Below are 26,877 nucleotides of genomic sequence, written 5' to 3' on the forward strand. Positions count from 1 at the left end.
AACCATCGTATGTTGAGGGATCCGTGCAATGTAAAGTATAGGACAGTTGTCTACAACCTGCGGACCCCCAGATTTGCGACATCTGGAGGTCCGCAGGTTGAAGACCACTGGTATAGGAAGTTATACTCACCTGTCCCCGCCGCTCCGGACCGTCACCGCTCATCACCGCTGCCCTGGATGTCGCCTTCCATCACTGTCGCCCCGTCCCTGGGGTGTCCCCGACGTTCTGGCAAGGCCTCTGCTTCCCCGGCTTCCTCGCTCTCCATCGCTGCCATCACGTCACTATGTACGCCGCTCCTATTGGATGACGGTACAGCGTGCGCAGCGACGTGATGACGACGATGGAGAGCGCCGATAATGCAGTGGATCCCGAAGAGGACACGCCGGAGCCCAGAGGACAGGTAAGTGATCGTCAACGGACCACACGGGGCACTGTAAATGGCTATCCGGTGGCAGCAGAAGCAGTCTGCTCTGCTGGATAGCCGTTTATGCGATGGCCCCCGACAAGAGCATCGTATGTTGAAGAGAGAGAGAGAGAGATATTTTGTGTAGGCTCTTTTAACACTATGCTATTGCTACACATTAAAGGAGCTGTGTTTGTTTCATAATCTGGGCACCTACGCTGAATTCCATAAGGTGGTGTGAACACAGCCGAACCTGCCTGTTGAGGATGAGATTGTCTACTGACTCCCAGGCAGAATACGTTGAGCAGCCAAATTGACTTGTTTTGCTTCCTTTTCATGACTTAGCCCATCTCCATGTTAACTGGCAAATGTTGCAGATTTCCTTTCAACTGTCAGGCTTAAGACTATGTATTTGGCTAATTCTGTCTGATGTTCTCTAGGGAGCAGTCCTGAAATAAAGCAGTGTTTATTTTTGTACAGATTCTCACAGTGCTGTAACATTTTTGTGACTTCCTGGGATATTTCTAGTCATTCAAGCCAAAAGCATTCTCAGAGGTAGTTCCTTAATGTAATGCTATGACTTTCTTTTCCCACATTGTATCTTATCAGAGTCCGGAGCATTCCAGATAGCATATGAAAACAATAGCTGACAAGTATACAGGAAAGTGATTTATTGCATCATAGCTATGTCACAAGTTTCTCATATTGTAACATTTTTTTCCTTGCTATACTTTGTACATTAGCAAACACATGTACAGTACCTTGCTGTTTATAGGACTAGATTAGTACTTAGTAGGATAATTACCCAACCTTCAGCTGTTACAAAATTACAACTCCCAGCATGCCTGGACAGCCTTTGTAGAAATATCTACATTGTTAAGAATTATAATCAGAGTTCAAATATACCCAAAGGGGCCCTGTCATAATACAAAACTTTTGGCATGTGACAGGAACATGTCAAAAGTTTTGATCTTTAGATATAGCTGGGGAAGTCGCGGTCCACACTTCCCTACCCAGCGGTCCACAATCTCCATCTACCGTGTTTCTCCGAAAATAAGACCGGGTCTTATATTAATTTTAGTCACAAAAAACACACTAGGGCTTATTTTCAGGGTAGGGCTTATGTATTTACAGTATGGGGGGCTGCAGCAGTGTGGAGGATGGGGGGCTGCAGGAGTGTGAAGGATGGGGGGCTGCAGGAGTGTGAAGGATGGGGGGCTGCAGGAGTGTGGAGGATGGGGGGCTGCAGGAGTGTGGAGGATGGGAGGCTGCAGGAGTGTAGAGGATGGGGGCTGCAGGAGTGTGGAGGATGGGGGCTGCAGGAGTGTGAAGGATGGGGGGCTGCAGGAGTGTGGAGGATGGGGGAGCTGCAGGAGTGTGAAGGATGGGGGGCTGCAGGAGTGTGGAGGATAGGGGGCATCCTCCACACTCCTGCAGCCCCCCATATTCCTTCAACCCCCCATCCTCCCCTTCCCTTTCGTCCTCCACACTCCTACCATACCCTACAGCAGTGTTTCCCAACCAATGTCCTCCAGCTGTTGCAAAACTACAACTCCCAGCATGCCCGGACAGCCAAAGGCTGTCCGGGCATGATGGGAGTTGTAGTTTTGCAACAGCTGGAGGCACACTGGTTGGGAAACACTGCCCTACAGTGCCCCCCACCCCTCTGCCATAATAAACTTGGGTACCGGTACTCATTTCAGTTTCTTACCGTACCCTGCGGCGAGATCTTCTCCTGTAGCGTACCGTAGCAGCCGGGGGCAGGGACACGTCCATGACATCAGCCGTGCATACGCGCTGACGTTTTAGAAAGTCAGCGTCCCTGCCCCGGCTGAATTACGGTAAGCCGCGGGACCAGCCAAAGGAGGCGGGGGGGTGGCCGATGGGGGCTGTGCGGTCTGCGGGCATTACGCGGGTGGTTGGGGGGGATGTGGAATCTGCGGGCATTACCGCAATGTGTGTACTGGAAGGATTAAGAGTTTTAATAGAAGTGCTTTACAAATCTGTTTAACTTTCTGGAGCCAGTTGATGTGAAAAAACTGTTTTCCACCAGAGTACCCCTTTAAGTCCCACTGCCTCCACCTGGAGCTATGTAAAATGTGGCTGTCAGTCTACATTTTCTAATCGTTTATGCGTTTTATCTCTCCTAGCATTACACCATCCTGCAACATTTTTTTACAATATATCCCACATTTTTTTTTTACTTCATTGACTCCAAATGACCAAAAAGCTAATGTCACATAAAGTGGTGTAATGATTCAGCCCATTAAGGAATGGGGCCCACTGAAGGCTATTACCACTTTTGCCTGTCTTCTTACCTTCAGTACGTGTTATCAGATTTATAGTATCGTAGAGCTATTGGCATTGCGCCTTACCACTCACTCTTGTTAGCCGCAGGATGCTTAAAAGCCTGTTGCCTACTATACAGAAGGTTAAGTGCAAAGAGAAGATGTCAGCCTTCCAGTGCTGAAATCGATAGCACAATGGCTCTGGGAAGGGGAAAGGGGGAAGACACTTTTTTTATATTCATTACAAATGTAATATCACTTGTTGTTTTTACAAATAAAAAAAATGATGAAAAAGGTGTGTAAAAAAGGGTAGTTTTTTGCATGAAAAAAAAAAGTTAAATATTGACTTTACTTGAGATTTTGGCTTTAAAAAGTTGAAAATTTTTGTGCAAAGCTGGCTTATTCAAAAAATCTTATGTACCTTTAAACCGTGCCCACCACTTTTTAAGAAGTGGGTAGGATTTGAAACAAAGGGGACAGAGTACCACAGCTCACTACATTTACAATAATTTGCAACAATAATCAGTGTAAATTATTATTGAAAGCAAATCTGGAGTTTGGTATTTTTTGACATTAACACTCTTCACCATGCAGGAGGTGAGGTGCAAGCATAGGTGAGGTGATTTATATTTTTATTAGGGCGGGTCATAGTACTGAACTGTAATATTGGCACACCAGCACAAGAAGATTGGCCACCCTGCATCCTGGAGGAGGTTAAAAGACCTCAAGTGACCATTTGCACTCATTGGACCCCTGCAATTTCACTGCAGGGGTCCAATGAGCCAACCCAAACCTATGAGCACCTTAATTTTCCCTATAGATGCTATGATCGGGATTAATCAATGGCATCTATAAGGTTGATGTTGGACATGATTGCTGATGTTCACAATTTCAGCTGGAACCCGCCATGAATATATGGGACCGCTGTTGTTTAATTTATTTATCAATGATATAGAGGATGGTATTAACAGCTCTGTTTCTATCTTTGCAGATGACACCAAGCTTTGTAGCACAGTACAGTCTATAGAGGATGTGCATAAGTTACAAGATGACTTGGATAGACTAAGTGTCTGGGCATCCACTTGGCAAATGAGGTTCAATGTGGATAAATGTAAAGTTATGCATCTGGGTACTAATAACCTGCATGCATCGTATGTCTTAGGGGGGATTAAACTGGCAGAGTCACTGGTAGAGAAGGATCTGGGTGTACTTGTAGATCACAGACTACAGAATAGCATGCAATGTCAGGCTGCTGCTTCCAGAGCCGGCAGGATATTGTCATGTATCAAAAGAGGCATGGACTCAAGGGACAGGGACATAATACTCCCCCTTTATAAAGCATTGGTACGGCCTCACCTGGAATATGCTGTTCAGTTTTGGTCACCTGTCCATAAAAGGGACACTGCGGAGTTGGAAAGGGTGCAGAGACGCGCGACTAAACTAATATGGGGCATGGAACATCTTAGCTATGAGGAGCGATTAAAGGAGTTACAATTGTTTAGTCTTGAGAAGAGACGTTTAAGGGGGGATATGATAAACGTATATAAGTATATTAATGGCCCATACAAAAAATATGGAGAAAAACTGTTCCAGGTTAAACCCCCCCAAAGGACGAGGGGGCACTCCCTCCGTCTGGAGAAGAAAAAGTTTAGTCTCAAGGGGCGACACGCCTTCTTTACCGTGAGGACTGTGAATTTATGGAACGGTCTACCTCAGGAACTGGTCACAGCAGGAACAATTAACAGCTTTAAAACAGGATTAGATACATTCCTGGAACAAAATAGGATTAATGCTTATGAAGAAATATAAAATCTCATCCCTTCCCCAATATCGCGCCACACCCCTACCCCTTAATTCCCTGGTTGAACTTGATGGACATATGTCTTTTTTCGACCGTTCTAACTATGTAACTATGTTCTGTGCGTCAAGTAATTAACTGAAGTACAATGAAGTCCAAGGTCACAGCACCATAAGACTCTGTATCTTATAGAAAGAGATGTAGTTTATTGGTTCCCCATGTGCAACGTTTCGGCTAGATGTTTAGCCTTTATCAAGCATACAAAAAGTGAATAAAATGCATTTATATATGTACAAAGGTTCACATTCATTGGGTTGTTCACAAGTCTTTAAAATTAAAAGTTAGTACATGTCACTTCCCCTCCCTTCCCATTTGAGGCATAAAAATTGTAGACACAGTAACCAAAGTGACTATAGTGTTCATAAATATATAACATACAAAGAATAAAGTGTACATATAATTGACAGTTAAAACGTACATCATATAGGTTGTTCATGGTGTTTGTTTCTTTTCTATTGCTTTTTCTCCTCTTTGTTATTCTTTTCCTTTTTCTTCTTTTTTTGTTTTCTCTTTTTCTTCTTTTACCCATTTTTTCCCTTTGTCCCCCTCTTTTTTCTTTTTCTGTTTCTTTTTTTTCCACTTTCTTGCTCAGATAGTATTATTAATGCTCGTTCATTGGAAATTTTTATTTATTTATTTGTCTTTCTTCTTTTAGATCACTTTTTCACCTCTTCCTTTGACCCAAATTCACATTGGGAGGTTTCACACTATACTCGTTAAGGATTGTAAGAGGATGATCATTGGATATATGTCACTGTTTTGCTATATGTGATTGTGAGATGGGAAGGGAGCAGGAAGCACTGCACATGCACCTATTTTAGGCACAGCCGAGGTGCGACTTCACAGACTAGTTTGGCTATGGGCATGACAAGCATCGCACCGACCTATCATTGAGTGGAAGGCAGTTACATGCGGTGTCTGCACATTAGCTTTATTTACAATCGGCTGCCTGGGACTGTTCTATTTTATTTACTCGGTACAATATTAAGAGCATTATTATAGATTTTATAGATGAGTGGAGGTGACATATATGATGTACTTTTTAATTGTTTAACTGTTATATGTACACTTTATACTTTGTATGTTGTATATTTATAAACACTATGGTCACTATGGTCACTGTGCCTACAATTTTGATGCTGCCAATGGGAAGGGAGGGGAAATTACATGTACTCATTTGTATTTTTAAACACTTGAGCACAACCCAATAAATGTGAATCTTTGTATAAATATAGATGCATTTTATTCACTTTTTGAATGCTTGATAAACATCTAGCCGAAACGTTGCACACAGGAAACCAATAAACTACAGCTCTTCTATAAGATATGGAGTCTTCCATTACTGGTGCTGTGGCCTTGGACTTTTGCGTTTGGATACTGGAGTGACCCTCTGGATGACCAAGAGCACAGTGAATTGATTTGGTGCTGTCTTCTGCCTCTTTTTTTTACTTCCTGAAGTATACATTCTTCCTTTTTACATCTCATTTATTTTTAATCTACTAGTTTTGGTTTACAAACCTGCATCAATGCTGCATATGTGGGGAAGCATCCTTAGTTCTTTTGACACGTTTAAATTTTTTTTCTTAGGCTCAGTTTTGTTTCAGAATCTTTGGATTAGTTGATGTCACGTATGGGCAGGGAAGTAGTGCACACTATTCTCGCCCACTCCCCTGTCCCTGCCTATTTACGTACCTGCCCTAGATGACAGGTCTGTAACCACAGTGACAGTCCCTCCCTAGACAGGTGAGGGACGAAAAATTTAAAAATAATAAAAGACAATAATACAGACTCAGGTTAAGGGACAGTAGGGAACAGAAAGACTAACAAAACTAAGACACTCACACAATGAGTCAATGTCCATGATCCACGTCAAATGCCAGGAGATTTCAAAGTACAAAATTGTTAATATCAGAGAGAAGTCGTGAATATAAGCCAAAAGTCAAAGATGCCGGGTTAACAAGAATAAACAGGGATAACATGCTAGCTACTGGAGTTGGGACTCTTTCACACACTCTGAATGAAAGCTAACTGCCAGGTTAAATAGGCAACCCCACAGGAACTCTCATCAAAAGGTCAGCTGACCAGCCAGACAACTAAGCATAACCCGGCAACAAAAACAATCAAAGAACCTATCAGAACCTTTTAACCCTATAGGTTCTGACAGTTGAAGTTCACACGGAAATTATGAACTTCCTGGTTGGTCTTTGGTATTTTTTATTTTTGGTATTTTTATATTTTTTTATTAGTTACATTTAACATTTTTAAGCACCTTCTGGGAGGCGACTTCTGCACAGATCACTGAAAATTTACTTAGCCAATGTTTTGACATATTTTAAAATCATATTTTTGTTCTGAGGCTATGGATGCTGAAATATGGAACTGTATTTCAGCCTTTTCTCATTAATATGTGGGGAATTAAGGATTTGTTATAGAAAAAGTATCTACTTTGGAAAGATAATATTAAATGACTGATTTGCTCATCTTTACTTACCCTGTCACCTGTGGAATTAAACAAGAGAAGCCAGTCAGCTGTTTTATTTGCTGCAAGGCTCTGCCTGTGTTTCTTTACATTAGTGTCTGATTATAAGAAAGAGCATATGCATGCTTTGAACTTTTGCACACATTTGCCAACTGAGGAAAATGTCGAGGGGAGACCCACTGATTTATCACAAAATTTTTCATACGCTCAGTTTTTGTTTCTCAAAATGAGCTGTGATTGGTTGCTATCTGTCTGGTACAAAAATTAGACACATTAATGAAAAACTATTGAACGTAAAAAGCAGACACATTCTTGTCTCAGATTGATAAAACTGGGCGTATGCATTGAATTTGTCAACACTTAGTGTTATCTCTATTATCAGCAATGACAAATTTCAGACATCAAAAGAGTGTAAATATCTGCTGTGTGGTGAGGAGTGTATCTTGATAACTTGTGAATGGAGTGATTTTGTGTAAATATGTCAACTTGAACATAGAGGGTTCACTGCTACTAGTTTAAACAGACTTTAACCTTTTTTTTTCTCTCTTCACTCTGCCTGTAGGGGGAGGGGTAGAGTGGACACAGGTGTATACATTTTAGGTTGGGACTCAGTTTCTGAGCGTGCTCTGTTTTGAGTGGGCTCAGCAGGAGTGGAACTGAAAGAGAGTTAGAAAACGGAGAGTTTGAAAGCAGAAGTTTGAGATTGCTGTGAGTGTTACTTTGCTTACACTGTAGAGTCTTCAACTTGAAAAGGCCTACTAAATCCCCATAACTAGTATGGGCTGCATGTTGGAAAATGTTGTCCGGTGTACATCCTGTTCAATGTATGCAATCCTTGAACAGCAGTTTGAGGGTGCATATTGTTGTGCGAGATGTGTGCTAGTTGTTCGTCTGGAAGCCCAGATCCTGGATCTAGAGGAGCGACTGGCAACACTGAGATGCACTGACAACATGGAGAGGAGTCTCCTGCTCACTGAGCAAGTACTCTCTGGGGTAGAGGTGGGGGAGGATAGTGGGTCAGAGGTTCAGGACAGTCATGCAGTTAGCTGGGTTACAGTTAGAAAACGGGGTAGAGGGAAAAGTGTCAGGGAGGCTAGTCCTGAACTGACACACCCCAACAAGTTTGCCCTGTTGGCGGATGAGGGGGATGCAATTTCAGAGCTAGCAGTACTGCAGCAGGACTCTGCCTCTGACCGCCAGGGGAGTGTCTGCTCCAGTAAGGAGGGAAGGAGGAGTGCAGGGCAGGCTAGACAGATACTGGTAGTGGGGGACTCAATTATTAGGGGGACAGACAGGGCAATCTGTCACAAAGACCGGGATCGCCAAACAGCATGTTGTCTGCCTGGCGCACAAGTTCGGCACATCGCGGATCGGGTTGACAGGTTGCTGGGTGGGGCTGGAGAGGATCCAGCAGTCATGGTACATATTGGCACCAATGACAAAGTAAGAGGTAGGTGGAGTGTCCTTAAAAATGATTTCAGGGGACAGGAAGGCAAGGCAAGGACCTCCAAGGTAATATTTTCTGAAATATTACCTGTACCACGAGCCACACCATAGAGGCAGCGGGAGATCAGGGAGGTAAACAAGTGGCTCAGAAGCTGGTGTAGGAAGGAGGGGTTTGGGTTCATGGAGAACTGGGCTAACTTTGCTGTCGGTTACCGGGTCTACCATAGGGATGGGCTGCACCTCAATGGGGAGGGTGCAGCTGTGCTCGGGGAGAAGATGGCTAGAAGGGTGGAGGAATGTTTAAACTAGGGACTCGGGGGGAGGGAACCTATAACATAGAGGGAGAAGACAGTGTAGATAGAGAGGGGGGACTTAGTAATGTACCTGGGGGTGGAACAGAGGGGGGGGGGAGTAGAATAGTTAATACGGATAGGCTTCATAGGAAGAAAAAACATACACCATTGAATTGCATGATAACTAATGCCAGAAGTCTGACCAATAAAACTGACGAACTGGAGTGGTTGATGTCTGAGGAAAATTATGACATAGTGGGTATAACAGAGAATTGGTTGGACGATAGCTGTGACTGGGCGGTCAACATACAGGGTTATAGTATATAGTGTTGAGCGGCATAGGCCATATTCGAATTCGCGAATATTCGCGAATATATGGACGAATATTCGTCATATATTCGCGAATATTCGCATATTCGTAATATTCTCGTTTTATTTTCGCATATGCGAAAATTCGCGTATGCGAAAATAACATATGCTAAAATTGACATATACCAAATTAGCATAATCAAACATTCGCACATGCGAAAATTAGCATATGCTAATTTTCGCATATGCGAAAATTCGCACACCAGTCTCACACAGTAGTATTAGAGCCTTCTTTACACCACACAAGCTGGAAGCAGAGAGGGGTGATCACTGTGATGTGTACTGTGGAAAAAAAATACGAATATTCGTGATTACGAATATATAGCGCTATATTCGCAAATATTCGCAAATTCGCGAATATGCGATATTCGCGAATAAAATTTGTATTGCGAATATTCGCGAGCAACACTAATAGTATATTCAGGAAGGATCGGACAAAACAGAAAGGGGGAGGAGTTTGTCTGTATGTGAAATCAAGTCTGAAGGCCGCACTGCGGGAGGATATATGGGAGGGGGACGATAATGTGGAGGCATTATGGGTAGAAATATATGGAGATAAAAAAAAAAATTCTGATAGGGGTTTGTTATAAGCCACCAAACATAATGGAAGAGGCAGAAGATCAATTACTGAGGCAAATAAACAAATCAGCAAATCAAAATGATGTAGTAATAATGGGGGACTTTAACTATCCTGATATAAACTGGGAGACTGAGACCTGTCATAAAGGAAACAGATTTCTGACTATAACTAAAGACAATTATCTGTCCCAAATGGTGCAGAGCCCAACCAGAGGGGGCACCCTACTAGACTTATTATTAACCAAAAGACCTGCCAGAGTAACTAATGTGCAGGTAAAAGGACACCTGGGAAATAGTGATCATAATATAATACATTATAACTTGTTCTTCAATAAGGGAATCTCTGGAGGGGCCACAAAAACAATGAACTTTAGGAAGGCAAAGTTTGATCAGCTCAGAGAAGCCCTTAACAATATAAAATGGGATATTGTCCTCATAAACAGGAATACTGACACTAAATGGGAGACTTTTAAAGATATCTTAAATTATCACTGTAATAAATATATATCTTATGGGAATAAAAGGGTCAGAAATAAAAGAAAACCAATATGGATGAATAAAAACATTAAAGGGGCAATAAATGACAAAAATAAAGCATTTAAAATACTAAAACAGGACAGCAGCGAAGAAGCATTAAAAAGCTATAGAGAAAAATGCAAAATTTAAAAAAAAAAAAAAATAAAAGCCGCAAAAATAAATACAGAAAGACTCATTGCCAAAGAGAGTAAAACTAACTCCAAAATGTTCTTTAACTATATTAATAGCAAAAAGGTCAAAAATGAAAGTGTGGGCCCCTTAAAAAATGATGAGGAAGAAATTATAGACGGGGATCAGGAAAAAGCAAATATATTAAACAAATTCTTCTCCACTGTATTCACCGAGGAAAATGAAATGCCAGGTGAAATACAGTGTGATAAGGTAAAATCCCCAGTACAGGTCACCTGTCTAACCCAGGAAGAAGTACAGTGCCGCCTACAAAAAATCAAAACAGACAAATCACATGGTCCGGATGGCATTCACCGCCTTGTTCTAAAGGAATTTAGTAATGTTATAGACAGACCCCTATTTTTAATATTCCGGGACTCTATTGCAACCGGGACTGTTCCCCTGTACTCGCGCATAGCAAATGTGGTACCAATATTCAAAAAGGGAACAAAAGGTGACCCCGGGAATTATAGACCTGTTAGTTTAACCTCTGTTGTATGTAAATTGTTTGAGGGTTTTCTAAGAGATGCTATTTTGGAATATCTTGAGACAAATAAATGTATGACTCCATATGAGCATGGCTTTATGAGGGATCGGTCCTTTCAAACTAACCTGATCAGCTTCTATGAGGAGGTGAGCTCCAGACTGGACCAGGGGGAATCTCTGGATGTCGTATATCTGGATTTTTCCAAAGCATTGGATAAGGTGCCACATAAAAGGTTGGTGCATAAAATGAGAAGGATCGGGCTGGGGGACAATGTGTGTAAGTGGGTAAGTAACTGGCTCAGTGAAATGAAACAGAGGGTGGTTATTAATGGTACTTATTCTGATTGGGTGACTGTTACTAGTGGGGTACCACAGGGGTCCGTCTTGGGTCCTGTTCTTTTTAATATATTTATTAATGATCTTGTAGAGGGGTTGAATAGTAAAGTAACAATCTTTGCAGATGATACTAAACTCTGTAAAGCGGTAAACACAATAGAGGACAGTGCACTGTTACAACTGGATCTGGATAGGTTAGAGGTTTGGGCTGGGAAGTGGCAAATGAGGTTCAACACTGATAAATGTAAGGTAATGCACATGGGGAGGAAAAATACGGGCTGGGATTATGTATTAAATGGGAGAGCACTTGGGACGACTGACATATAAAAGGACTTAGGAGTCTTAGTTAACAGTAAATTTAGCTGTAGTGACCAGTGTCGGGCAGCTGCTGCCGAGGCTAATAAAATCATGGGGTGCATCAATAGGGGCATAGATGCCCACGACAAGGAAATAATTCTACCGCTGTACAAATCACTAGTCAGACCACTCATGGAATACTATGTACAGTACTGGGCACCAGTGTACAAGAAAGGTATAGTGGAGCTGGCGAGGGTTCAAAGATGGGCAACCAGAGTAATATGGGGAATGGGAGGACTACAGTACACAGAAAGATTATCAGGATTAGGGTTATTTAGTTTAGAAAAAAGAAGGCTTAGGGGCGACCTAATGACTATGTATAAATATATCAGGGGACCGTACAGAGATCTCTCCCATGATCTTTTTATACCCAGGACTGTATCTATAACAAGGGGGATTCCTCTACGTTTAGAGGAAAGAAGGTTTCTACACCAGCGCAGACAGGGTTCTTTACTGTAAGAGCAGTGAGACTTTGGAATTCTCTGCCTGAGGAGGTGGTCATGGTGACCTCTGTAACAGAGTTCAAAACGGGTCTGGTTGCATTTTTGGAGAGTAATAACATCGCTGGTTATGTATACTAGATTTATAGGGACAGAAAGTTGATCCAGGGATTTATTCTGACTGCCATATTGGAGTCGGGAAGGAATTTTTACCTCTAGTATGAGGGTTTTTTGCCTTCCTCTGGATCAACTCAGTAGGGATATAAGTTGAAATTGATGGACTCTGGTCTTTTTTCAACCTCATAAACTATGTTACTATGTTACTATGTAAAGAGGATATGCCATTCTGCTACGACATTTCTAAACTACTGTATTGTAAAAGATTGGCTATTGTACACGTCCTATTGAAGCCTACAATACACAATGTAGCTTACCCAGGGATGAACTCCTGTACTTTGTTAGTGTTCTAAGAAGAAGATAATGATGAGAAAGAAGTAGCTAAGGAGATGTTGTTGCTGCTAATTCCTTCTAAAACTCCTGTCCACTGCGCTGTTATTGTCATGTGATCTTGCCTCTGTCCGCAACCACTTGTTAACTGTTAAGTTGGTAATACAATGCAGGTGTGCACACACAAGGGACGCAGGGATGGGGGCTGTTCAAGTCTGGACCTTCTCCAGATTAAAATTGTTATTTTTTGTTTCTATAACCTATCATTTATCGAATTGAATTTGCACTATGCGTAGAAAACCCAATAACATAGAACCCCTGCCATGTTGTGCACTTAAAAGTCCCTTCCCATTGAGCCGCTGTTAATATGTCTTCCCTATTGACTCCTTTGTTAATCCTGCAGTCCTTTTTCTGCAGGATTTCCCCCTCCTCTACCTACAGAGCCCCTGACAATATTGCAGTCAGAAACATTCAGGTGTCTGAGTTAATCTTTGGATATGACCTGGGGTTTGATGACACTCCTGCCCCATCCTATATTTTCTATGTATGTATTTGCAGTACTATTTTTTATATTTTTTTCTAACCCCTTCTCTTTGAGGGTATGTTTACACTGCAAAATGTCCATGCTGAATTCCACCAGAATATTCCACGTGGACATTCTGCTGCAGCACAGTACCATTTATTTCAACGGGATTCTGTTGCACTGTGCACACGGTGGAATTTCAGCGGCAGATGTTTCTGCTGTGGAAATCCTGAGACCAGGATTTATAGAAAGAAAAGACATTCTGATTTTGCTCGGTCCTAGCACCCTCCGGAAATGTAAAATATGTTTTCCAGAAAGACCTTCTGCCCATTTTAAGTACCTTTAGACTTTATTTCTCATAAGAGAACATCATGGAAGAGGGGCAGCCAGTCGGCAAAGTTTGAAGAGAAGACGGGCACAACAGCATGCACTGATGTAGGGATGCCGAATCCATTACGAATTTCAGGAAAAATTTGAATCTTAACAAATGCGAATATTGCTGCAATTTTATTGTGCAAATTGCTTCATTAAACTCCATTTATTGCGGTCCAGGCTCCAGGGTAGACTTGTGCACTAGAAAAATTTTCGTTTCGATTCGTTTTGTTTTTTAATTTTGGAAACATTTTTCGGTTTGGTAATATTTTCGGTTTAGATTTTTCGGATACATTGGATATTCGGGTGTTCGGTTAGATTTTTCGGATACATTCGGTATTCGGGTACATTTGGTAAATCTTTTTATTCTTTTTTTATTCTAATCCTAAAGAATTATGGAGATACCTTTTTTATTAAAATTTCGTAGGGTACCATAAAAAAATTATAATAAAAAAGATACAGTGGTGATGGAAAAAATTGTATCTAACGAAATGTATCTTTTTATTATGAAATGTTTATAAATTTTTAAACAGGGATCAATTTATGTGAGCGGCTAAAGCACTAAAAATGTAGCCGACAATAATAAAAATGTAGTGTGTGCGTGTTTTTCACTTTTTAAAAAAACATTTTTTAGGTAGTACTACTACTCCCAGCATGGAACACACTGTTCCATGATGGAAGTAGTAGTTACCTGTACTAATTGACAGATCGCCGGGGTCCCTTGCGATCGTCTTGTATAATGTATAGATACGGCGGCAGCTCTTCTATGGTCCCCTGCACTCACGTATATATACACATATTCATATTTCCCGCAGAGCTGTGATTGGCCAGATGGTTCAGCCAATCACAGCTCTCTGTGAGAAATAGGAATATGTGTATATATACGGCCGTGCAAGGGACCATTGGAGAGCGGCCACTGCATCCATACATTATACAGGAGCATCACAGCGGGTGTCAAGAGTGATACCCGCAGTGATCTTTCCTTTACTACAAGTACTACTACTCCCAACATGGAGTACACTCTGCTCCATGCTGGGAGCTGTAGTACCTGTATTAATAGACAGATCGCAGTGGGTGTCAGAAGTTACTCTCGCTGCGATATGTCTATTAATGCAGGTACTACAGCTCCCAGCATGGAGCAGAGTGTTCTCCATGTTGGGAGTATTAGTACCTGCAGTAAGGGACAGATCCCAGGGATGTCACTTCTCCTGACACCCGTTGAGATCTTCCTGATGTGAATGTCGGGATCAGCTGTTCTCAAGGCTACAGAGCCGGGAGAACAGCTGACTCTGAGCCGTAGGTATACATCGTATATCTACTGTCCAGCAAGAACTTACAGTGAGCCTGCAATGTGTATACAGTATACACATTGCTGGCTCACTTAACCCCTTGCTGAGTTGTGCACTATGCGCAAGCCCAGCAAGGAAAGAGTTAACTTACACTGCTGGACAGTGTAGGTTAACCCTTTGGGCGGTATACAATATATACAGCTATCTATAGATAGCTGTATATAGTGTATACAGAAGACGACGTCCGCTTACTTCCCTCGAGTACCGGGCAGGTCCATGTAGCTCCGCCCCTAGTGATGATGTCATTAGGGGGCAGAGCTACAGAAGGGAACTAGGCTAGTTAATCTGAAGCTCTGTTCACATTGTCCGTTTTGTATAATGTGAACAGATCCTTCTGGCAGTGTCTACCCAGACAGGGAGACTCCAGCTGTTGCTAAACTACAACTCCCAGCATGCCCAGACAGCCAAAGGCTGTCTGGGCATGCTGGGAGTTGTAGTTTTGGACCAATTGGTGGCTCCCTGTTTCGGTAGACATTGCATCATGGGTGCTCTCCCCAGCGGACAGCGCCAAAAATGTCATAACCAATTTTTTTATGTTTTTTTTCTTCTCGTTTCAGATCCGTGTATGCAGAGGATTTCTGCGGATTCGATGGATTACGGCGGATTTTTTTTTTCTTTTAATAAAATGGTTAACGAGGGCTGTGGGGGAGTGTTTGTTTAAATAAAATAATTTTTCCAATGTGTTGTGTTTTTTTTTAAATTGAATTTTCAGGCTTAGTACTGGAAGCCGGTCTTATTGACTGAATCCATTACTAAGCCAGGGCTTAGCGTTAGCCCCCAAAAACAGCTAGCGCTAACCCCCAATTATTACCTCGGTACCCACCGCCACAGTTCCTAAAGTCAGCATGTTGTTTCACCCATCATTACTGCAAAACTTACAAGTGACTCCAGCACTGATAGGACATAATGAGGAGAATACACAATAATATCAGTGATTACAGGTGACGTCTTCTCTTTAGTCTTTTCTTATCTAATTCAGATGGTACATACCGCCTGGTCCAGCTAAATGTTCACTCAGCACAACTTAATACCCAGATGGTTTCTATGTCAGCGGATTCTGATCCTCTATATAAAAACAATAATTATTATAATACTGCCAAACACTGTATCCTTTGAATATAATACCGCCACACACCGTACCCTCTGTATATAAAACCGCCACACACCGTAACCTCGGAATATAATACTATTACACACTGAACCCTCTGAATATATTTCTACAACACACTGTACCCTCTGAATATAAAACCACCACATACTGTGCTCTCTGAATATAACCTTGCCATGCACCCTCTGAATACAATACCGTAATGTATTGTGGCCCATAAAAATCATACAACCCCAAAAATTCCTTGTAATATACACTATGGCCGACATGTATAATTGTCTCTTGTTTTTTGTGTCTAAAAATTATGAAAAAAGGCGCAAGCAGGGTTTATTTGCGCCGTTTTGCACTTGAGTTGCAATCCACTGATTTTGGCAATACACGTGATATGGATGGGTTTTATGAACTGCGTCTTTTTGTGAAAAGGCACAAAAAGGGCGCAAAACCACTGAAAAGTCTCAAAAACTACACCAGCCCAGACTTAGCTTTTTGGTGTATGTGAAGAGAGAAATGTTAGAAAATGTGACCTGCACAAAATGTATGAAATGCTCTGCTAACTTTTTATAAATGTGGCACTCCTACACATAAAAATACTTCACTTACACCTACAATGGTAACTGCCGGCCTATACCTCTGAAATGCAAAACACTCTGTGCCCGTGATATATAGTAATAATGCCTCATCCTGTGCCCCCACATATAATAATTATAACCCATCCTGTTCCCCCCACATAATAATGCCCTCTGTCCTGTGCCCCTCACATATAATGGCCCTGTCATGTTCCCATCACATATAATGCCCCCTGTCCTGCCCCCTCAGGGGGCATTACATGTGAGGGGCATAGGACATTGGGCATTATATGTGGGGGCACAGGACAGTCCCCTCCTGTCATTTGCCCATATAATGCACATATAATGCCCCCCTGACATATGTCCCTGACTTATAATGCCCCCTGCCCTGTGCCCTTCACATATAATTCCCCATGTCCTGTGCCTCTCACATATAATGCCCCCTGAGGGAGCAGGATAAGGGGCATTAAATGTGAGGGGCACAGGACATTGGGCATTATATATGAGGGGCACATAACAGGGGGGCATTATATGTGAGGGGCACATGACAGGGGGGCATTATATGTGGGGGCACATGTCAGGGGGGAATTATATATGAGGGGCACAGGACAGGGTGTATTATAAGTGATGGGCTCATGACGGGGGTATTAAAAGTAAGCGGCAAATGTCAGGGGGCATTATATGTGCATTATATGGGCACATGACAGGGCAGCACCCACATATAATGCCCCCCTGTCATGTGCCCCCAACATATAATGCCCCCTGTCATGTGCCCCCAACATAAAATGCCCCATGTCCTGTGCCCCTCACATATAATGCCCCCCTGACATGTGCCCCTCACATATAATGCTCCCTGGGGGGGGGGGCTGGACAGGGGGCATTATATGTGATGGGCACATGTCAGGGCGGCATTATTTGTGAGGGGCACGGGACATGGGGTATTATATATGAGGAGCACATGCCAGGGGGGCATTATATGGGCACATGACAGGGGAGGTCCTGTCATTTGCCCCCACTTATGATGCCCCCCTGACATGTGCCCCTCACTCATCATTTGCCCCTCTGACTTATAATTTGCTTCCTCCCCCCCCCTTTCTCACCCATCACCTTTGCCCCTCTCACTTATATTTGCTCAACTCCCCCCCCCCCCTTTCTCACCCGTCACCTCTCTCTCTCATCACCTTTGTCACACACTGCGGCTGCTCCATTCTTGCAGCCAGCGAGAGCCGTGGGGACGTGATTTCCGGGCGCCGGCGCGATGATGTGATGTCATCACGCCGGCATAATGAAGTGGATGGCGTCCCCACGGCTCTCACTGCCTGCAGGAATGGAGCAACCGCAGCGTGTGAGAAAGGTTAGGGATTGGTGGAGCGGGACAGCTGACAGCTCCCGCTCCACCATGCCCCCCCCCCTGGATCCGCCACTGAGCTCAGCAAGGGGTTAAGTGAGCCAGCAATGTGTATACTGTATACACATTGCAGGCTCACTGTAAGTTCTTGCTGGGCAGTAGATATACGATGTATACCTACGGCTCAGCGTCAGCTGTTCTCCCGACTCTGTAGCCCTGAGAACAGCTGATCCCGACATTCACATAAGGACGGGTGTCAGAAGTTACACTCACTGCAATATGTCTATTAATGCAGGTACTAATACTCCCAACATGGAGCACACTCTGCTCCATGCTGAGAGCTGTAGTACCTGCATTAATAGACATATCGCAGCGAGTGTAACTTCTGACACCTGTCCTTTTGTGAACCCCTTCTGACACCCGCTACGATCTGTCTATTAATGCAGGTACTACAGCTCCCAGCATGGAGCAGAGAGTACTCCATGTTGGGAGTAGTAGTACTTGTAGTAAAGGAAAGATCACTACGGGTATCACTCTTGACACCCGCTGTGATGCTCCTGTATAATGTATGGATGCGGCGGCCGCTCTCCTATGGTCCCCTGCACGGCCGTATATATACACACATTCCTATTTCTCACAGAGAGCTATGATTGGCTGGAACCATCTGGTCAATCACAGCTCTGTGGGAAATAGGAATATGTGTATATATACGTGAGTGCAGGGGACCATAGAAGAGCTGCTGCCGCATCTATACATTATACAAGAGGATCGCAAGGGACCCCGGCGATCTGTCAATTAGTACAGGTAACCACTACTCCCATCATGGAACAGTGTGTTCCATGCTGGGAGTAGTAGTACTACCTAAAAAATGTTTTTAAAAAAGTGAAAACACGCACACACTAAATTTTTTTTATTGTCAGCTACATTTTTAGCACTTTACCCACTCACATAAATTGATCCCTGTTTAAAAATTTATAAACATTTCATAATAAAAAAGATACATTTCGTTAGATACAATTTTTTTCCATCACCACTGTATCTTTGTCATAATTTTTTTGTCATTAGAATGAATTATTTACGTTCGTTTACGGTTAACAAATGCATTCGTTATTTACCGCATGCATTCGTTAAATAATGAATGCATTCGTTATTTTGCTATTCGTATTATCGTGGCTATTCGGGAATGTTCAATATATGTTTTCGTGCATTCGGATCGGTCCGAATGCCCGAAAACTGTAAAATTCGGTAAATTAGACCTTCGTGCCGAACCGAATTGCACATGTCTACTCCAGGGCATCTAAAATGGTGGATCCACAAGTGAGGACATGGGGCAAGGAATCCTGGGAAGGCAGGAACAAGGGTAGGTGGAATGACCCTGAATCACATGCAGGATGCAGCCTATCAGCAGCCAGTCACCCCTGTGATGCCACAGCCCTATATAATCGGCAGTCATATTGTGGCCAGTCACTTCAGTCTCTCACTGCAGAGATAGATAGGGACTAACAGCGCTGTGTGTTGCCCATAAAAGCTTTTTCCAGGAGCGATTCACCTCCTAGTCAAATCAGCATTCTGTTTCACAGAGAGAAGGACAGACAGCAGTGTGCGTTTCACAGAAAATCATTCTTACTGCAGCGATTTACCTCCCAGTCACTGTCTACAGCGTTCTATTACAGAGAGCAGCGCGTTGCACAGAAGAACTGCAGCGAGTCAAGTCTCAAAAGCCTAGATACTGTGAAAGGCCAGACAAAAGTACTCACCTGCTGGTGTTGTACACAAATACTTTTTTAAGCATACTCTTAAGCATACTCATTTTTCTGCCCTCATAAGTGCAAACCACATACGTACAACTAAGTAGTGTACTATTTTGTTCCTGTTAAAATCTCAAGGGCCTAGATACTGTGAAAGGCCAGGCAAAAGTTCTCATTGGCTGGTTTTGTACACAAATACATTTTTAAGCCTACTGTAGCACATTTTTCTGCCCTCATAAGTGCATACCACATATGTACAAATAAGTGGTGTACTATTTTGATCTGTTAAAGTCTCAAGGGCCTAGATACTGTGAAAGGCAAGGCAAAAGTACTCACCAGCTGGTGTTGTACACAAATACTTTTCTAAGTGTACTGTAGCGTATTTTTCTGCCCTCATAAGTGCATAACACATACGTACATCTAAGTGTTGTACCATTTTGTTCCTGATAAATTCTTAAGGGCCTAGTTACTGTAAAACAAAAGCAGATGATCGCTCCAATGTGCAGTGATTCCCAGACAAATGAATGGATCCACAGGTTGGATAAAACTCATCAATTTTTGTTGTGCAACAACCGAGGCACAACGCTCAAAGAATTAAATGAACACTCACATCCTACAGGCTCAGATAGTAATGGAGGAGAATCCCTCTTGGCTGCAGATTCAACCCTTCACTCACATATTCATGTGGAGTCGACAATATGCAAAAGGTTCCCACACTAATTAAAATGCCAGTTATAGGGATGTGCAAAAAGTGCTGCCACGGATAATGTGCAGATCATTTGAAAAATTTATTTATTAAAATGTAGACATGTAACGTGTATCAGGGATGGTCCGCCTCTTTCATCAGACAAGTGCCAGGAAGTGCAAAGAGGAGTGGCAGAGGCCTAAATACATAAGGCACAGGCAGAGGTCGCAGCAGACTAGGGGCGAGTGGCAGCAGGAGTCGCAGCAAAAGGCTTGATCTCCTTGTATCATCTAGCAGTCGTGTCTCAGCCAGCAACCCATCTGCCATCGTCGATTGGTTAACAAGGTCATTTAATTCAGCACAAGTGACAGCTGATACCCCCCAGTCAACAGTCGGTGGGTTCCTCAGACACAACCCTCAGTTGGCATGGCCCGGGAGCAGTCTCAGCCCTCTCTTTGCCTCTGTCCTATACTGTTCCCTCCCCTACAGAAGTATCTTCTGTTGTGGGTTCAGCTCCACTATTTAGTGAGGATGATCTAATAGAGGATAGTCAGCAGCTACTGGCCAGCCAAGAAGTGGAGGAGACATCCGCCGCTTCCTCTGCTAGGCGGACAAGTAGTGATGAGAAGAATAACGTGAGAGGTGGCGTTGCCATTGTTCAGGGTCCTGAAGCTGACACTGTTGAGGAACCTGGGGAGGACATCAGTGATGTGCAGACACTTGATGATGATGATTGCAATTGGGAGCTGGGTGCAGAAGGGGCTTCATCATCATCAGGAGAAGAGGGTTGCAGGTTGCCCATGAGGCAGCAGCTGAGCAAGGTGGTAGCATGGTTGGCGATCAGCATGGTGGCAGAAGTGGAAATTCTGTAGCCAAACCTGTCCGGGGGAGACCACCTGCTTCGCGGCAGCCTACCTTCCCAGGAGGTAGTGGAATAGGGGTTCCTGGAGACGGCAGCAGTAGCAGTCAATTAGTGCGGGCTGTTGGTGTGAAAATCAGCTACTCAGCAGTGTGGCAGTTTTTCATCAAGCATCCAGAGGAGGTTAACATAGCCACATGCAAGATGTGTTGGCAGAAGGTTAAGCGTGGCAAGGGTCCCAGGTGGGCAGGCCTTGAGCCTGTCGGTGTACCAAAGTGTACGGCAGCGCCGATGTCTGAAGTTGTAACTATGGTCAGGGACAATACATGTCCTTTATGGCCTACTGGGTGAATATGGTTCTGGCACAGCCATAACAGCAACTTGGAAAGGTCACGCCACTGCCTCCTCCACGCTCCCAGGCCGTTGGTCCTGTGACAGTGTGCGACTCTGCCTCCTCATCCTCCACCGTGTCCTCAGCCTCCACTGCATGGACAAGTCTCAATGCCCATTCAGAATACCATATGTGCAGTGCACGGCGGGGTCACACTGTTTTTCACATTGTTTGCCTTTGCAAACAGAGTCACACAGGGAAGGAACTGCTAAAAGTCATTCAAAAAGAAATCGGAGCATGGCTTATTCCATGAAAACAGGAAATGGGAACAATGTTGACTGACACGTGTTCAATCTGGTTGTTGTCAAGCAGTTCCTGAAGTGCCAGACATCCTATAAATGGGAAGGAAACTTTGCATGCACTTCAGCCACTCATACACTGCAAAGCACACCCTCCTTGAGCTGCAGCATCAGAAAGGTATCCCCCAACATAGTCTGATTTGCGACGTTGCCACACATTGGAATTCCACCCTCCATATTTAGGACTGACTATACGAACAGAGAAAAGCCATCACCAATTTCTTGATGATCCAAACGGATAGGGGGACTTCCCTGTGTAACTTCAATGTCAACCAGTGGCAGCTCATACGTGACACCTGCCGTTTGCTCAGGCCCTTTGATAAAGTCAGTCACCAAGATTACGGGATGAACAACGTCATTTCACTGCTTCATTTTCTAAAACACGTGTTGGAAACGATGGCTGGTCAGAGCACTGGAGACATGGTGCCTACATCCCACGGCCACATGAGCCCTGTGGGGGCTGAACTGGAGGAGGAAGAGGAGGGGGAGAGGCACAGTGGAGCACAGTTTAGGTTTCGCAAAATGGGTGGTTTTTCTAGTCATCTGACAGGAGAGGAGGAGCAGCCAGAGGAGCTAGAGGGTTATTAGGAAGACGAGAAAGAGGACCCAGACACACCGTGGCAGTATGCAGTGGAGATGCAGGCAGGGAATCCCTCCAAGTCACTTGCACAAATTTTACGATGCATACTCAGTTGCTTGCGTAGTGACCTCCGAATTGTCACCATTCGGCAGCAGGATGATTTCTGGCTCTCCACCTTATTGGACTCTCGCTTCCTGCACAAAATGGGGACCTTTTTTACACCCACTGAGAGTGAAGACAAACTGACCTACTACAGACACATCCTACATAGCCAGTTGGCCGATGCCTATCGGCGCCATCGTCCATCCTCTCGCAGGTCTGACTCGGGGGACCATCTGCACCATTCCACGGGGGGTGGCAGGAGAAGTTCCAGCTCCATCAGCAGCAGCCTGAGTCTGCAGTTGAGTACCTTTCTTCACCCACATAGTGAAGCAACTCATCAGCAGCAGGTAGACCTGGAGCAGGACCTGAACCAGCAGGTGTGGACATACCTTGACATGCCCATTCCAACACACCTTGAAGATCTGCTGGACTTCTGGGCAGCTAAACTTGATTTGTGGCTGCAACTAGCAGAGTTTGCTCTGGAAAAGCTGTCCTGCCCAGCCAGTAGTGTGCCCGCAGAGCTGGTGTTTAGTGCGGCGGGGGTCATAGTCACCCCAAGGAAAACTCTTCTGTCCACGAAAAATATGGAAAGACTGACCTTTGTGAAGATGAATCAGGCATGTGTGGTGAGCTTGGGGGGTGTAGAGTGAACAGGGGTGATAACCTTAGCATAACACAATTGTTAAATATCACATGACCTAAGGTCCTGTACATTACTTATACTATAATAAAATATATTAAATATTTACATTTTCAAAGACATTATGAGGCGACTAGGGGTTAACCCACTAAGGCTGCATTCACACCTCGTTTTTGCAATACGGTTGCCGTATCCGGTTTGGTTTAAAAAACCGTATCGAACCGTAGTGCAAACCGTACACATGGACATTTCATTGTAAACCGTATGCCAACCGTAGCATCAGGTTGTGTACGTTTTGCATCATTTACGGTTGTATACGGTTTTTAACGGTACAACAAACCGTAGTCTACTACGGTTTTGTGTCCCGGTCAAAAAACGTATCCAACCTGTATACGGTTATTTTAAAATGGAGTTCTATGGTAACCGTATGTAACCGTATGTGCATACGGTTACATCCGGTTTGCACAATACGGTTTTTCATTTTTTTCTTATTTTTTGGGGGAAATTCAGTAAAAAGAAGAAGAACTTTATTTAAAATGTTGACAAACTTTAAAACCGTATATATTTTTTTCAAGAAAAACGTATTAAAACGTATGCAAACGTATATCCGTTTTTAAACCGTATACAGTTTAAAAACGTGAGGAGGCATATATAATTGCATACGTTTGCATACATTTCGGTCCGGTTCGGTGACATACGTTTTTTTTAACAGAAACTGGATACGGCAACAGTATTGCAAAAACGAGATGTGAATGCAGCCCAAGAGAGCCCTATCAGCACGGAGGAACTCTGACTAAGGGGACCCATGACTAAGGTACGGGACCAAGTTCAGTACCAGGACACCACACATGGATCAGCCAGGATTTCCACCCACCAATGCCTGATGCATCAGAGTAGATTGACCATGGTGCCACACCAACACTTCACAAATAGGGATAGTGCAAAACAGATTTAAGGCACTGCTCCCCAGTTACAAACATTCCTCCACATCAGACCTTTTTTCACCCACCTTTATCACCGGGTATTGGTATTGCCACCCACCGCACCACTCTGTCACCGGGTCACTTTCAGGACTCCTGATGCTGCTGCTGCCCCCTCCAGGCTGTCTCCTTCTGCCACCATATGTTTTCCTCATGCTGCCGCCAACTCCAGGCTGTGTCATTCAGCCACTATGTGGTTTACTCATGCTCCCGCCACCTCCAGGCTGTGTCATTCCATTCGGCCACTATGTGGTCTCCTCATGCTGCCGCCAACTCCAGGCTGTGTCATTGTGCCATCATGTGACATTTGACGCCTTGTCTGATTTGGTCTTTTGTAATCACACATTTTATTATTAAATCTTAAGTTTAAATTTCAAAAAATCAATAGGGCGATTACAATGAACCATAACTGATTAAATGATACACAGTCAGGGGGGCGCTGAGAACTTTCACAGTCATGGGGGTGCTAAGAGGCAGAGGCTGGAACAGGTGGTATCTTACCTGGCAGAGGACCGCCAGCTTGATTTTAAGATACAAGTACAAACTTTTTCACTGCAGCCCCTTCTAGCTTTATACGCCCACTTATCCAATGGCACAGAAGTTGATTGTGCTCCTGTCCAAGTTGCTGGTACTGCAGTCCTTCCCTTTTCAAGTGGACACTCAGAGTATGGGGGTGCGCTGAGAGGCAGGGGCTGGAACAGGTGGTAAAATGCCTCGCGGCAGACCGCCAGCTCGATGCTCACCAGAATGGTTAATCAAAAAATTTCAATAAATTCAAATGAAATAAAATAAAAATTACATATAAAAACTTGCCACATCCAGACGCTCTGTGGCAGTGATTCTAATAGTAATGCCTGTAATCTGCATGTCATACTGAATAACAGTATTATTTCACAAACAGAGCACACTCCCTAACAGAGCACAAGGAAAAGTGTTCTACACCCCTATTAAGCCTCTCTGTAGGCCAGAAATAGCCATTTTTAATAGCGATTCGCTGCAAATAAATTTGGACGGAACCAAATTTTTTGGGAAAATTCAGCAAATTGGCCGAATCAAATTTTTCAAAAAATTCGCACATCTCTACACTAAAGCAAAGAGAAAGATAAAAGCTGATAATTGTGTCAGCCTTCAGTGCTAGTCACCGCATTTCTCCAAGTTGACATCTTATAAGAGGCTAAGGAAATAAGACACCACCCCCAAGTCAATTTTCTGTGTGCACGCCTGATTTAATGTGCAATAAATGAATACATTTTTTACATTCTTTCTATTTTATTCATTGCCAATTGCAGTCTAAGAAGAAAAAAGTACATTTGATGTAGACAAAAAAAAATCATAATGTAGGTGCAATCACAACAGGTACTGGAAAGACATCATATCATGGCAGCTAAGCAATTGACAGTGTGAACAGATGTTACATATTTAATTTCTCTGGAAAATGACTGAAGATCCAACGTGAAGAAGTTGTACATATTTAGCTGCAGCAAAACCGAATAAAGTAAAATGTTTTGCCTTCTAAAACATCAGAGTGGATATGGTTAAATTGTACCTGTCATCAGCAATAAAATGTAATGTGTTATAGATTAGATTATTTAAATTACTTTTCTAATATACTTGCATTACATAGATCTATGTTTTCAGCACTCGATTGCTATGCAAATGCTTAGGCAATCGTCATTCCACCGAGGATGAGGGAGGACGGGTAAGTCCCCATTCTTCCCCAGCAACCCATCGGCAGCCTGCAATTACATCTCAGAGCTGCAGATGGGTCCCCTAGACCCCAGGGATGTCCGGCATTTAAAGGGCTACTCCGCCTCTAGACATCTTATCCCCTATGCAATGGATGACTGATTGCGGCGTTCTGAACGCTTTGGGCGGCCGTGGTCGTGATGTCACACCATGCCCCCTCCATTCATGTCTATGGAAGAGGGCATGGCGGTAACAGTCTTAAAACATTTTCAGTAAAGAATAATAATAATAAAACCAAAAACAAACATATTCAATACAGTAAATGCAACATGTGTACGTATGAGCTATACAATACATTTTGACGAGATATATCATAATTGCTCCAGACCTGGAATGTAACTTTTGTTATTCATTGTTCCGAGCAGTCATAAATCTGTGCATGTAAACTCTTTCCTAGTTTTGAGACTTTCTCAGCTGTGTCTTACATTTTTTTTTCAGTTTCTGAACAGAACCAAAAATGTAAAGTGCTGTAATTATATCAAGCTCTGTATGTTAGCTGCGTTTTCCTGTTACACCTGGAAGAAATTACACATCTAGCTTCTCCAAAAAATGTGATTTCCCTAATGTGAAAATCAAGACACATTTCTCAAAATAAAGAAAAATCCAAGAATATGTAAGCAGGTTACACCGATTTATAAGAGATGATATTAATTTCACTAAAAAGGAAACTTCAGTCTGATTGTTATTAAAAATTATATATTTTATCTGATTAAATTATGATTTTTAATTCATTTAGATTAAATTCAGATTCAGTATTGTGTCTCAACAGCAAAGGAAAGTCTGGAAGAACCACAGAAAAACAGTTAGTAATACATACAGTCTTTTTTTATCTGTGCATTTGATTCACATTATGATAAACAAACAGTTTTAGTAAATCTTGGAAAACTGCAAACATGAATAGTTAGGTTGGGGAATGTTTTGCCTACTTTGTAGTTAACTGTTTTTAAAAAATCAACTACTGCTCTTTGAGAAGGTAACACATTACTGCTGCTTTATCTTTCATGGAGCAGACTTTCTGATAATACATTCACACGCTCATAACTTGCAGTGAGTTTCTGCTGTTGTTGATCCACTGCAAACTTCACTACCGTTCT

This window comes from Hyla sarda, chromosome 1, assembly GCF_029499605.1.
Source record: "Hyla sarda isolate aHylSar1 chromosome 1, aHylSar1.hap1, whole genome shotgun sequence".
In the NCBI taxonomy this organism is placed as follows: domain Eukaryota; kingdom Metazoa; phylum Chordata; class Amphibia; order Anura; family Hylidae; genus Hyla; species Hyla sarda.